Genomic DNA, 15,589 nt, shown 5'->3' on the forward strand with positions numbered 1-15,589 from the left:
AGTACTTTTCTAGCTATACAACCTCTTACAAGCCAAAAATTAATGTTGTGGCACTCCATGCCCATTCCAAAAGCCATAATGGAAATTAACTGAGAACACTTCTGAATCTTTTGTTGTATCTAAACTTTAGTGGTTTGCCGTTGTGAACAATAACCTCACATCTCCCATTAGTTTTGGTAGGTTTCTTTTTCAGTAGATCATCCTTGGCTATAGCTTGACTCTCAATGTTAATTTTGTCAAAGATAAAAACAGCTTTATTTATCCGTGTTACTTCCACATTAACCACAGCTGTAGACTCCCTGCACTGATGCCCGTAACTGTCTCTTTGTATAATATGTTTCAAAAGGACATCAAAATTCTCTCGCGGAATATCGAGGGAAAATTCACCATTCCAAGGGTATGTTAGACTGGGTGTTGGTCGAAGTCTACTGACAATCTTCGTATGGATCTTCTTTAGAGCATTAATAACCATTCTTTAGGTCCCAACAAGTCGTTGAATTTCTTTGTTCCGCGATTCACCCACATATTTTTCCTCCAACATTCCTATTGCCGTCTCTACTTCATGATAAAATCTGGAGATGGTGTGCATCGTAGCCGAACTTTCAGTTTGAGATAGATAATCGCGCATATTTCTCCGCAAACACCTGTTAATTCTCCGAGGAGGGTTTGTTGTTGTTGTTGTTCATTTATTTGTTTTAGCAGGTTGATTAATTTGGCAGCTGTAATAGCTGATGTGGACCTGCTGTCCTAACCCACCCATCCCACCCCAGGGGAGGACATCCATCACACAGTAATCTCGTGTGTGGGAAATTAACGTCTCCTGCCCCAACCCTGCAGGAGACGGGACCTCCATTTATTCGTCCCTATCCGAGAAGACTAGAATATCTAACCATTTCTTGATGTTATAGAAAGGTAGCAAATTAATCTCAATTATTTTAAGGCCTTGAGTATTGGTCCGGCCGGGGCTCGAACCCTCGACCTCCCGCACTACAGTCCAGCGCTCTATCCATTGAGCTAACCGGGAGCTTTCTTTAGAACAGCTTTCTTTAGAACAGGTCCTCCGCTATGTTGTGTTGTACCCATGACACAGTGCGCGCCTCCAATGACCGATTTGAGGGGTGGTTTGGCCCCGGCGCGTAATGGTAAATAATTTGTGCTTGACGGGAGTTGAAACGTGTGAGTCTATATTTATAAGCTTTATTTGCAGCATCTTTAGAATTTGTTGGATCAGAAATGTTGAATATCTCTTTCTTCCTTGCATTGAAACTTGTAGCTGGAGTAATAGAAAGTATTTTTCAAGGCTTTTTTCCATCAATTTCTGTTTGAGAATCTTCATTCAATGTCTTGTTAAATTGCATATAAACTAAATCTTGCTAATAAATTATAAGATTTGAAAGACAATGCTGTTTTTTTTAATTTTTAAATAATAACACTGGAATAATTTATGATCCTAATCTTGTGTATTCTTTCATGTTCGCTATCTCTTTTGAACCCATATAAATATCACCACTCATAGTGCCATCAGAAAGAGATAGATATTATCGTTACCACCTGTATGGCCTTGTAATTTTCTCAAACTGACGGCATCAGTGGTTTGTTTAAAAACAAATTATGTTTTGGAGTGCTTTTTAGTGGGCTTTTTTTGCTTAATATTAGTCCACTGCCCGTTTTTTTTCTTTCGAAGATCATTTTTTGTTTCTTTGATACACCTCTTCCAATGGTATCCTGATGTGGCCAGTTTACTAAAAAAGGTGTTGCCATTGACATAATTTGACCATTATTACTTTTTTGAATTACTGGTGGACTTTTTGTGATGGGCCACTTGGTGTGTTACAATTCTTCACAAAACATGTCTTTCCAAATTGGTATTCCTGCATGGATCCATAAATGCCTGCCAACCTGGTTTCATTGAATTGAAAACTTTTGGTTTACCCACAACAGTTTCTAAAACTGAACCGATTCCATTTCCTTTAAGTAAACTTGGCAACATTCCAAGTGCATGAAGAAGCAATGGAAGAAAACCACTATTTTGCTGTTTCTTTGTTGGTTTAAAAGGGAATATCGTTCGCCACTGCAGCAGCAACACCATTTTTGTGTGCTGTTGTGAGCATAGGAATCAATTGTTGCATGATTAATATTGCTTGAGGTGGAATCAATTTGTTGCACCACCATTTTGTGGTGTTCTATTTTTCATTCCTAAACTGAGTGCTTTATTGATGTGCCAGCAGCTGCCAAACTGGTTAGTGCCTCAGTTGCTATTCCGGGAAGTGCTTCTTTTTCCTATCTTCACAACAGCACTTGTGGCTTTGCTTAGAAGAGGTCTGGCAAATGGAGCAAGAGAAGCCCAAAGTAAATCTCCATATTGAACAACTTTCCTTATTTGTGCCTGAGAAATTTTTAAATCAATTAATACTAACATGCTGTAGCATTAATTTTTTTTATTTTTATGATTTATGGTTTTAATTGTAAAATCATGAGTGACAGCTAGTTCAGCCTTCAATTCCACCATGATTCGAAGAAAAACTCATAAATGTTCTTTTCATTATACAATATGCCTATACTGATTTATAAACCTTTTGACATATTCATTGTATTCATTTACAAATCAATTACTTTGAGTTTGATGAGATGGTCAAGAATTTGCTATGCTTCATTGCTGAGTTGAATATTATTGTGTCCTGCAAGTCTAATGTGCCTGTAAGAAGTTTCAATCCTGGAATCAAATCTTTTGGTGTTGTATAAAATACTTTTGAATCAACAAGATATTGTTTTCCACTGCTTCTGTGTTTTGGCATATTTGCAAGTCGGAGAGTTATTATTGAATATTATAATAGCTTTCAATAGCACTACATTTCTCCTTTTCGTAATCAAATCCATCAAACTCTTATCGGCTTTTACCGTCATAATAATCTGCCCACCTTTTTGTAGTTCAGTAACCATCTCATTCGTCAGTCTTGGAACATTTATCATCAATTACCATATTATCCATTATCTATTTTATATGCATTTCTTTTCTTCTGTTTGTAGTTCCTCATTCCTTTTCCTTTCTTGATCGACTTTCATCTTATCACTTTTAAATCACCTTTTATAAGTTAGAATGTGTGAGTCTCTGTAAATTGAGGTGATTTAATAACTGAATCAAAAAACTCCAAAAGAGGAGAATCTTTTTTTATTCTTTACTTCTTTCTTCAAATTTCCAATTTGTTGAGCAAAGATTCCAGATTCAGCTTTAAACTTATTAAAATCTTCTAGAGTTGCACTAAACAATTGTGATGGAAGTGGAAAAGCTTCTTCAATTACTCCTGATTTGAAAAATCAAAAGGTCACCGAGCACTTCAATGTCTTGTACAGATAACCCTTCATGAGCATAAAAGTTTTTGTTGGTGGTGGTTTGATCTCTGGCATTATTTTAAGTAATTCTCTGTTTAAAGTAATAATGATGTCTCTGTACGTTTCTGTGATATCATAGAGATCTTTTCTTATTGCCAACTGATTTTCCTTTAATTCACCAATTTGTATAGTTTTTCATCAACTGACTTTTTCAATTCTGTCTGACTTTCTATAACAGGTTTGAAAAACTGTCTGCTTGCAAACTGTGAATCAATTATTTGATCATTATAATTTCTGACAGTTTGTTTGATTGCTTTTCTCATTTCTGAGGCTTCTGCTCTGTTTTCAGTGTTCTTTTTCAGTCTATTGATATCCAGATATAAATAGTCTATCTCAACTGAGCAATTAACTAATAAAATGTGCTTATGTACTTTCAGTCTGGCTATAATGTGTAAATAAAGATTTCTAACTTAATTGACAAGAAATCCAAATAAAACCAAAAGAGCCTTGAATGATTTCATTGGTGAACAATACAGAATACCGTAACTGTTTGTGATCAAAGTGGGTGCGGCAAAACAATTGTTGTGATGCGTATGTTGAGAGAACTATTGGTTTATTATGATAAAAATCTTTACACACTAAAGCAGCACCAAGAAAGGATTGTTGATTTACAAGAGGTAATGGTGACAATCTATATATTGTTTGAGCCAATTGGACTTTGATCATGCTGAGTGACTCTAATAGTGTACTTCCTTTAAACGTTAACCCTAATTCAGGATAAAGCTGTTGGCAATACAACTGATTCCACCTCTCATCCCTTTTTCAATGAATAAAAATTTGTCAACATCTGTTATCGCTGAGTTCAAGTTTGATGCCAACCATTTTAAATATTGCATCCCAACTAAGACCAGGACTTGTAAAATAATGACAAGGATCTGAAGTTTATAATAATTATTGCAAACATGTATTTCTGACATTTTCAAACACTACATCAGCCAACAACAACACATCACTTTGCAGATCTATACAAATCGTGATATTCACCCATATTTTTCAATTCGAATGTCTTTCAAACATTTTGAGCATGTTCATATTCTTCATCTGTTATGTGCTTGCTAGTCAGAATTTCTGTAAAATTCTTCTCTTGGTGGCAGCTGTGTTTCTTCAAATTTTTCAAAGCTGTCCATGTAGTCATATGGATAAAAACTTTTTTGTTTGATAAGTTTATATTTTCCATTTTTCTTGAACTTTTGTCTCGTGTATTTGAGATTGTCTTCAGGTAAATTATCAACGAGCTTTGTAAGAGAACTGCTCATAAACTGAAAATCGTCAAGAAACAACAAATTATTATTCAATGTGAAAGCCATGACATTTCTCCATATTATTTCGAATGTCATCCAATTACAATCCTGATGTGCACTTCCTCTGAATTCTCCAGTAATATGATCATGATAGATCTCTCACTCTGATGCATTCTTTCAAAGGTTTATTGTGGTGCTTCTTGGCTATATCTTTGCAATATTTGTTTCTTCAAGAATCTGTTTAAAAAATTTCTCTACTGCATTCTTATACCCCTGAAATTCTGAACTTGTTTACTGAGTTTGTCATCATAACAATAAACCAATTTATGGGCATAACCAATCGATCTGTGTGCTTCTGATAAGCTTCTTTATAAGATTTACTTTCAAAAGGAGAACAAGGTTGTATTTTCTCTGTTATGGCCTCAAATCAGCATAAATGCAAAATGGAAGTGGAATCTGTCTGTATATAGCCATAGAAAACTTGTTCACATTTTTCTGGCATTTATATACTCTGCTTTCCTTGTATAACAATACAATTCTCCTTATGTTTATTTTTACTACTAAAATCCTGCAGACAATACATGCAAAAATGTTTCCTCTCATTGTGCTTGGTTTTATGCCTCATCATTTTTTTAAAATATTTTATCAATACATAATGGCTCTTGTGATCATCACTTATCAATAGCAGGTTTATTTCATTCTCAACTTTTTCTTTTAAAATGTGAAGAGGGTAAAATTCCTTATTTTCATAACCGAAAACAATTTTAATGTCATTCTGTTTTCCGATCTTATTTTTGTAATGTTTCAGTGAAACTGGAAAATGAACACCTAAATAATCCAATTTATCAACAAACTGTTGGTCTATCTTTTTAGTTCTTTGTTGATTAGTCTCTGCTGAATTGAGATGCTTTGCATGGCACCTTCTAAAACATTCATTGTCTCCATTCTTCATATTTATCAAACTCTTTGTAAGTACTAATTTACTTGGAAGTTGCATAATTATGAAGAGTCGGCCTTTCATTGTCCTATATAACGATATTTATAAATTGTTGATCAACTCTATCTATTGTCCATCCAGATCCTTTAGAAATCCAATTACCAATTGTATTAAGAAGTTCAGGGCTTAAAATTTTAAGATCCCTCTCAAGATCAGCCTCATTAATCACAATTTTTGAATATTAATTTAAAAATGCATTTTGAAATTCATCGTCACCATGCACCCTTCATTTACTAAAAAGTAATTTTTGAAGTCTCAACAAACTTAAGACCTTTCATTTCCAATAACTGACCTCTTACATGTAAAATATGAAAAATCGCTTTCCTTGTTTCTCTCAACTGTTTCAAAGCATTATTATCACTACGAATACTGATTTCAAATGAATTAGTAAATTCACTCAGTGCTTTATCCTTGATTGTAATATTAGTTCTACGTGTTGGAACTGGTAAAAATTTTAATAGTCCTTGGTTTTGGAATACGAGGTACTATATTCTTTTTCTCATATTCTTGAACCATTTGCTTGACAGATTTTTGTGGTCTTGGCATTGGAGTTGGTTTTATTCAGCCAATCTTTTGTCCTTTGTTAAAATAAAATCAATCAATACAGATTTTTTAGTTTTTTTCAAATCTATATTTTTAAGATGGCTCATCTCCGTACTATAGTTAGATAAAATTTTTTCACCCTAATTCTTCGCCATACTCGTTTCTGCTTTTTGTACGTCATTTACCTTTAAAACGTTTCCTAAATGTTGAAAGACAAAGCTGAAATCTATAATAATTCTCTGAAAATTCTGGCTAAAGCGAGAATTCTCGTTAAGTGTGGTTTTAGACTTAGTTAAGAGGTAAGAAAAGGAATATAAATATAGTATTACTTTGAGCCAGTCAATGCAAAACTATAGAAAGCAGTTTGATTATTTCCCTTTCATTTTGGCAGTCTGATCTAAGTAAAATTTCTTTCACCTTCTTATTGTGGTAACGTTGTGAATTTGGCATAGAAGGAGATGTTCAGTTTATACGGTAAATGGAAGTTGTAGTATATTTCGCGTTAAGCTGTTTTTGATTATGTCAATCTGCTAGTTAAGGATGAGAGTAAATCTCTGTAGTAAAAGTTCACCTCACACAGGAATTCCTGGAAATTTCTGCTTCTTGTACTTTTAATTATTTCCAGACCCGTTTTTTGAGATGAAATTCTCTGTCAAATTCACGATCCATGAATATTTCTTAAAGTTTGATCTAACACCTTCAACACCCCTTTCTTTAAGATGACCCTGAGTGTAAGAAGCTTATACCTTTTTATCTTCGCACTAAATTTTGAATTAGATAATCTGCTGTAAGATCACATAGCATTTGTGGGGTCGATACTTGTGAACGCCTCTTCTCCAATCTCCTGTTTATTTTGTTGTTATGTAGGTCTTCTAGGGCTGTTTTCTCCTAATATCTCTTTTCAAGAATGATTCTTGTTCTACCAATACCCTAATTATGATTTTTATATCATCAGTCTTGTTTCTGTTTTGGCCGATCTCAACCGTAAAAATTTTTTAAATTCAGGGTAGAAAATAAATTAATCAATCAATCAATCGTTTATTCAACCCTACTGCAGTAACAAGAAATTCGTCTAAAGTATCTGATGTAATATTTCTGGACCTGTCAAAAGCGTTCGACAGTGTCCCTCATGAGCGCCTACTTTTAAAACTCAATAGGTACGGGATAGACGGGCAGCTGCACCTGTGGTTCAAGAACTTCTTAACCAATCGAAAACAAAGAGTTATGGTACGTGGATCGTACTCGGATTGGTCACCAGTTACATCTGGTGTCCCTCAAGGCTCAGTACTAGGACCGGTTATGTTCCTTATTTATGTGAACGAAATACCTGGCATCATCACGTCTACTGCCAAATTATTTGCCGACGATACCAAAATCTACCGACAGATAAATAATATCGATGGTTCTATTGCTTTACAGATAGATCTGACCACCCTCGACCTATGGGCGGATCGTTGGCAGATGAAATTTAATTCTACCAAATGTAAAGTCATGAGAATTACACCTAACAGAGACAAAAAGTCCACACGGTACAATACATTGAGTACAGTGTTGAGGAATGTATCTAATAACAAAGATCTTGGAGTTATTATGACTAGTGATCTGAAATGGTCAAAGCATGTTGAACAAATAGTTCACAAAGCAAATAAGGTTCTTGGCTTACTTAAACGCACAGTAGGCGGTAAAAACAAAGATATTTTTTCAAACTTGTACAAAACCTTGGTTCGTCCAATCTTGGAATACGCCTGCCCGGTGTGGTCACCACACCTCATCAAAGACATCGATGAAATTGAGAAGATACAAAGAAGAGCCTTGCGAATTGCCTTAGGCCAAAGAAGACAAGAGATGGCGTATACGGAGAGGTGTAAAATTCTTAAATGGAACTCTTTAGTACAAAGGAGAGATTTCCTTTCCTTAGTGGAATGTTATAAAACTGTATTATATCTAAATGGTTGAATTTCAGCGACTATTTTAAACTTTGTAAAAACACTAAATCGAGATCTAACCACCCATATAAACTACAACTCAAACTCGCAAAACTGAACTGTTACAAAAATTATTTCTATGTCAGAATTATCAAACCCTGGAATAATCTTCCTGTTAATTTATCTAATTTTTGTGACAGCCCTAACGTTCGTGAGTTGAAATCAAAATTGAAGAAACATATGCATATTTATTGAATCGTCATTTTATAATTGATATTTAGCTGTGTCTTATTTGACTTTCTTATATTTTTATTAACTAGTTCTGTAAGATTTATTACATAAATAGGAGACCCTTGATATAGGGCCAACCTCTGGGTTTCCTTTTTCTTAATAACTATGTATTTGCATGTTGTTCTGAAATAAAGTATTGTTATAACAACTGAATTACAGGGGGCGGTAGTGACATACTTTTCAAAATTTGACAGACTTTACAAAATCATTAAATCTTTTGCATTTGCCAGTAGAAGTCTGAAACGATTGTGAGCCTGAGCGTAAATTATAACCGTGGTAGTAAACAAGCAGAACCCGAAAGAGACTACTAAGTGTTCCTGACATATGACAGGAATTTGCAAATTCACGCAAGCTTGTTGCCGCCTACCGCTAAGGAGTTCAAGGTCAGCAAGAATCAGTGCGTCACTATAACAACGATCAGGGAACACAATATAAAGAGCTTTCCTCTGGAATTGTTCTAAAAGGTCACTTGGGTAGGCTGGAAGTGCCGCCCATGCAGGGGAGGCATATTCGAGCACAGAGCGAATCGTACTGCAATATACAGATACTAATTGGGAAGGTGAAAGTCCACTTTTCTTAAGAATCCTCAACCCGGAGAGGCGTTTGGTTGCTTTATCGTATATGTACTCACCATGTGCGTTCCATGAAAGGTCATCAGAAGCTATGACTCCCAGCAGTTTGTACTGGGATACCATTTCGATTAGGGCGCCCCTTATAAGTAGGGGACTAGAACATGTTGATTTATACTGGAGAAGGTCAACAGCCATCTCTTTGTACTTCTTAGGGTTAAGTTTCATTTTGCGCTCTAGGGAGTACTTATTTACGTTACATGCGATGTTTGGCAGACAACTATTAGAGTTCCTGGTAATAAGTTCCATGATGGTGCGGTCATCAACGTACTTAAGACGAGTACAACATTCACTGGTCAGCCTATTCACAAGTATAGCGAAAAGAAGGGGAGCCAAGTGCGTACCTTGTGGGATACCACCACGAGGCGAGATGACCGAGGACAGTTGGCCATTATGCTAGGACTAGGAGGTTCCAAGGGAGAGAAGTCCAGAGTGAGGTTGCCGAGGAGCTGATTGAAACGCTCGGCAAGCAGAACCTCATTTGGCATCTGTTCGTCCAACATTTGTAGATGCCAGGGAGAGGAACTCCCCCGTTTGCCACTCAATTTATTGATTTCGCTCCACCAAAGCTTAACCTTCGAAGATCTTAAGGCAGCTACTTTGCAGGTGAGAAAGGTCTTCTTGGCGATAGAACAATTATTCTGCACAGCATTCCTGTAGGCTTTGTAAACCTCAGAATCCTTACCCTTGGTATGGAAAGCCTTCTGGCCATTGTGGATTAGAGACTTGATTTTGGCGGTAATCCATGGTTGATCAGACGAGCACACTTTTATCTTACGTAAGGGTAGATATGTATCTACAGCCGCAGACAGGATGTTGGTGAATACAGTGAGTTTGTTCAATGACAAGTGGCTCGTCATAAACAGACTGCCAATTTTGCTGGGTTATCCAGTTATCCAGCTGATTTTGCGTAAACAACTCGAAGGTGCATACTTAATATGCAGGTACTGTTGCGCATAATTCAACGCGACTCGCTGGTTGAGATAGAACGATGACGATGCAAGAAGACTGACAGTCGTAGTAGTGTCACCTTTAGTGTTGCCTTAATACGCTAGGGAACAGCATTTTCAATCAGAGTGGAATTGAATTGAATTGAATAGTATTGACACCTGAGCTAGTCCTAAAAGAAGAAAGTTGTATTAAGAATCCAAGCCGAGAAATAAAGAAACATTAACTGGGTGTTAGAAAAAACTTCTAAGATTAATTACCCAAATCCCATGGTCAACCACAAAATCCCCAAGGTCACGATACCTCCGTATTAACCACCAACAAGAGTAAACCACTGCATACGCCTTATTCATAAGTGGCGGACGCGCGGTTAAGACCTGAGCCGAGTTCACCAAAACGAGGCTTACGAGGCATCGCTCGATCTATTGATACTGTAAGTCTTGTTCGAAGGTTTTTAGAATTATTGACTGTTTACAATGTAGTTTAATTGAGGATCAGCTGATGTAACGTAGTTTGACATTGGCGAATGTTCAGTTATAAAAGTGGCGGCGAGTTCTGCAGTGAATTTCAGTCAAGACGATATTCCTGGAGCGTCTTCAGAGGGAAGAAACCCTGCAGAGCTTAGCAACTATGCCTTGAGCTTTTGGCTAAAATGTAGGGGAGATAAATGCAAAGGGCTGAAAACAAAAGCTCAGCTACTAAAACTGTAACGATCGATAAGCCAAATAACGATAACATAACGATCGATAGCCAAATATAAGTGGTAATCTAAACGTCTTATGTTGAGCAAGTTAAATATAGTTTTGTTTCGATATCTGAGTGAAATATACTCTAATTCGAAACTTTTTCTCCAGGGTTGATGAATATATCAAGTCGGGGTTAGAAGACGCGATAGTCGATCCTGATCCAGACTTAACTTATACGTAGAGGAAAATTGCAAGGGAGCGAGGAAGCAGCGGCCATGAGACTGGAGCAAGTCCTTCTCAGTGTAAATGCCAGATCAATTACCCGACGAGTGGATGGGGGAGCTCACTAAAGAAAATGCCCCTCTTCTCCCGTGCCGAGATGGATAAATTTGTTGCACTAACTGGAAAGAGTTTGGGCTGTGCCGGTAAGAAATCTGTTCCAACCGGGCTCAAAAGAGCCACAACATTTCTAAAGGATGAATATCTTAAGAACATTGAAAGCTACAGTGGCCAAAGATACTTTTTCATGCGTTGCAAATGTTATCACTCCTTTCAAAAGAACGATCCCCCTCATAATGTATTTTTAGCATTATGTATTGTCTCAGGCGAAGTGCAAGACTCCAAATGTTCGTGTGTTGAAGGTTCCTTGGGCTACTGCAACCATTCTTTAGCCTTAATGCTGAAGGCTTGTAAATTTAGTCTATATGGGTCTCAAATTACTAAAGACCTAGAAAATGAAGCTGATCAGATCCCAGAGCAGCTTCGCACCTCAAAACTTCAAACTTGGCATCAAAAAAGTCGCTGTGAAACCATCTACCCTCAGCCTGTTATGGATGTGGTTGTCTAAAAAACCAAACTGGAGGTTACAGAACGTGGAAATAAAGGGATTCATTGTCTTCTTTAAGAGGCAAGAAATAATGCAATGTACAACAGTGCAGAGGAGCAAAAATTCAAGCAGGCAATCAGAGATATAAACTCTCAAATGGGTCTTGCTCAACTTGTTGATCTTGGGAGTGAAAGACATCTGAAAGAAACAGGATTCAGGCATAGTCCATTGGGCTCTTATTTAAGCTACCAGCTAGCCCACACAGAATCCAACTTTAATGTTTGTGTTGATATTTCCTCTGTGCCTCGGGGGAGGAAGAAAACCAGCCTTTAACCTATCCCAGGTTTCCTTTAAGAGATTGTGGACTGCTTACAGTTCAAAACAGTCAGCTAACAGATGTAGAGAAGAACCTGTATGAATCATTATGCATTGATGAGGAGACTGTCAATGCCATTGAGAGGGAGACTAAAAGATCAGTCACTTTCTGAAAGGTGGAAGCTTGAGCGAAAGTACCGTTTTACAGCATCTCAATTTCATCTGATATCCCACAGACAACGCAGTCATGATAAATTTGCTCAAGAAATCATGTGCCCAAAGACATTCCACTCTAGACAAACAGCTCATGGGATTAAATATGAGCCAGTAGCAATTGACAGGTATCACAAATACATGCACAGTCAAAAAACACCAGTACATGTTTTCAAAAGTGGATTTGTTGTATGCACTAATTCTCCAATACTGGGATGCTCTGCGGATGGAAAGGTAATAGACCCCAGTTGTGAAGATCCCTTTGGACTACTTGAAGTCAAGTGCCCGGAAACAAGGTTTCAAGTGAGTCCCCTAGATGCCTGCACAGACCCCAAGTTCTTTTGGAAGAGGGTTGGGAACATGTGCAAGCTGAAAAGAACCCATGCTTACTATGCCCAAGGTCAGGGACAAAAGGGCTGAACTGGTGCACAATGGTGCGATTTGGTTGTTTACACTAAAAAAGGGATGTCAATTGAAAGATTTGCCTTTGGCAGAGGTTACTGAGTTGAGCTTCAGGAGAAGCTTTGGCAATATTATTTCACAAATCTCATTAAGTATGCTGTAGCTGAATTTGCATCAACATGTACAGAAGCTGTGGGGGTTTGACATTCTACAACAGCATCATAATCAAACATTTAATGCATAAAGTCTCAGAATGGTTTGAGAAATATCCTAAGGGGTAAATCCAATAGATTTGAAGCTCACAAAGACAGTGTAAAATTGTAAGTCTTTATCAAAATCACAAACCACTCATTAGTTTTCACTTTTGTGGGGCTGGTCAAGAGGCATACTGCAGTGGGTCATTAGTTCTTTAATCCTTCAAAAAGGGATGGGCTGTGTAATTTTTCACTACACATAAGGGCTGGGTTATCTTCTTTTCCCATTTAGGGGAGGAGGTCATCTAATTTCTGACCTCTATTTTGGGGTCAATTGTTTTTTTATTCCAAAGGTAAGGGGTTAGGTCATGTGCTCAGGTCCTCCCCCTGTAATTGTTGGCCTCTCGTTTACAGGTATCATAAACACATCCTTCTTTAGCCAAAACATTCAACATTATAAAAATTACAAATCAGCTGTCTAAAGCTTTCTATTGTTTCAGCTTGTTAAAATAGAGTATTGAATGTTGCAAAGAAACGCACAAACAGACCACATTTGATTTGCAATGCCAAAGAGATTCAGTAGGATAACGCTATCCTATATATGAAATTGTTTACTTTTATTAAAATTGCACGTTCAACATGGATCCTCAGTCGTGCAATCTCCTGAGTTCTCACAACATCCTCCGGGGACATTTGCGTGGATGTTCCCAAGAATGGTGGAATATGCAAAGACACACCTAAAGGTAAGATGTCACTTAAAATAAAACCTTTATCTGCCATGACAGAATCTCCTTCATTGAATGGCAGGTCAAGCATCCCTGACCTTTCTACAATTTTTCTGTCTGATATACTTCCTGTATACAGTTGGCTTATGAAAGTGATAGCACCAGATGGAGAAATTTCCACAAGCCCTCTAAGTGTAGTATGATTCTTGTAGGCACTGAACAACTCACTATTCAGCAACAAGCTACTAGGCATTGCACACTTCACTTCCGTACAATGAATAATAACTCTTATACTTGGATATGACTTCCTGAAGTCTTCAGGCATTGTTCTGTTGACAGCTTCTCTTGCTGGCCAAATGTTAAGCACTCCAAATCGAAGATACATAAAATTGATCCAACTAATAATAATCCTACTAACAGTTGCTTGAGATATATTAGACAGGTGGGAAAGGTGGGTTTCTGCAAATCGCTGTCTCAAGCGACACAAATTGAGAAAAAATTACTCTTGTGGTTTGAGCAATCTTGGTCTACCCCTCTTTACACCTACCTGCGGTGGAGACACATAGTGTTCTGAGGGTATCTTTCGCCTGACAACCAGTATCTGACATTTTCTCCATTATCTCCCGGATCTAAATATTCAAAGGATGCCAAGAATGTTTTGTAGTTAGGAAAGCCTGTACAAAACAACATTGCCTCATCGGAGGTAAATCGACTAAGTGAGAAGACATTTGACTGAAATGCTTGATTTTTGTCTTTCAAATCTGCAACTGTCTTCTCGAGATTTGCGCATTTTTTTTCAAGTAGCCTTAATGGTATACGGACCCCATTAAGATATTTCTCAGTGGAAGGCATTTCATTAAGACTGGTACTGGCGGCTCTTAATATAGTATTTTCATTAGTACCTGTTTCAGGAATATCGTTTGCTGTTTCAGGTGTTTTTCCAGGCTCCGAACACACTGAAAAAGACTCTTTTTCTGGGACAGATCTCTTCTCTTTTCGCAGTCGTAGATACGGCCTCTCGGTAGGGGAAAGTCGCTTTCGTGGTGAGGTTTGTTTCCAAGCAAATATCGACGGAACTGCATTTTTGTTCAGAGACATTCGTCCACCAAGACCCTTTGATATGTCACTAAGCTGGAAATCTAACGAACACACTTTTAATGCCTCGGAGATGCGAAAAAAGCTACCAACATCTCTACGTAAAGCATGTATCCAACGTTTCTTCATTTCCTCTACGTCTGGAAACTTGAAGAATCCAATTAATTCTCCTTTCGGTCCGACACGCCCATTTTGTGCGCACAATGGTACGCAACAGTGAATATTTGACTTCGACGCCATGTTTATTGCGATACCTCCTAAGCCTCGTTTTGGTGAACTCGGCTCAGGTCTTAACCACGCGTCCGCCATTTATGAATAAGGCGCATTGTTCAACAGAAACAAGCATATGAAATAGGAACTGTAGAGCCCAAACAAAAAAATTAAACTTTTCGTGCCCGTAGAGTCGATCGTCGAGTTGGTGGTCAACGGAGGTATATTTGTTTGGTATGGTAAATTGGCCATCGCAACGATTACAAAAGCTGACGTTTCGAGCATTAGCCCTTCGTCGGAGGGAATAGAGGAATTGTGGGTTGTGTGCGCTTTTAAAGGCAGAAAATGGAGCTACGTTATCGGTGGACCACCAATAACGTAGTGTAATCGTTACGGTGGCCAATTTACCATTCCAACTTTGTTGATATATCCTAATTATTTCGTTACCCCTATTGACGCAGCCCCAAACAGTTTCTTTAGAAACTATCAGCCTTTATATATTTGTCTGGTAGTTCGGGGGTAAAAAGGGTAAAAACATGGCAACTGTGCCACGACACCCCTTTTTAATACTACTGGCAAACGTTCCATCAGTAATTTTTAACCGACCTTTTTGAAATTAAAGATTAAAAATCTCTCCATACATTTCTTTATAAAATTTGACGCCGATTTTAATGTTACATTTCTAAGTAACCGCTTACGTTACGCGGGCGCTCGGCCACAATAGTTGAGGATGGAATACAAAAGACTGTGCGCAGTCAGGGTGAAGTCGACCCAATATAGATCAAAATTATAGCTTTTTCTTTTTTATCTCCATGGTTATGGGGCTTATGTCATAATTCTCAACTTATTTCAACCAATATGCGGACGGACAAGTATTGTTAGGAAACAGTGAGATCTTTCGTGTTGATTGCCAAATGATTTACCATAGCTCTTGCTGCCTAGTGTCATATTACAACATT

General features: G+C 37.5%; 1 pseudogene; it reads left to right on the plus strand.

Moving 5' to 3' along the window:
* The first annotated feature begins 7,395 nt into the window (after positions 1–7,395).
* Positions 7,396–12,242, plus strand: LOC148730722 (uncharacterized; annotated as a pseudogene).
* The last annotated feature ends 3,347 nt before the right edge of the window (positions 12,243–15,589 follow it).

Source organism: Stylophora pistillata, chromosome 5 (assembly GCF_964205215.1).
Source record: "Stylophora pistillata chromosome 5, jaStyPist1.2, whole genome shotgun sequence".
Taxonomy (NCBI): domain Eukaryota; kingdom Metazoa; phylum Cnidaria; class Anthozoa; order Scleractinia; family Pocilloporidae; genus Stylophora; species Stylophora pistillata.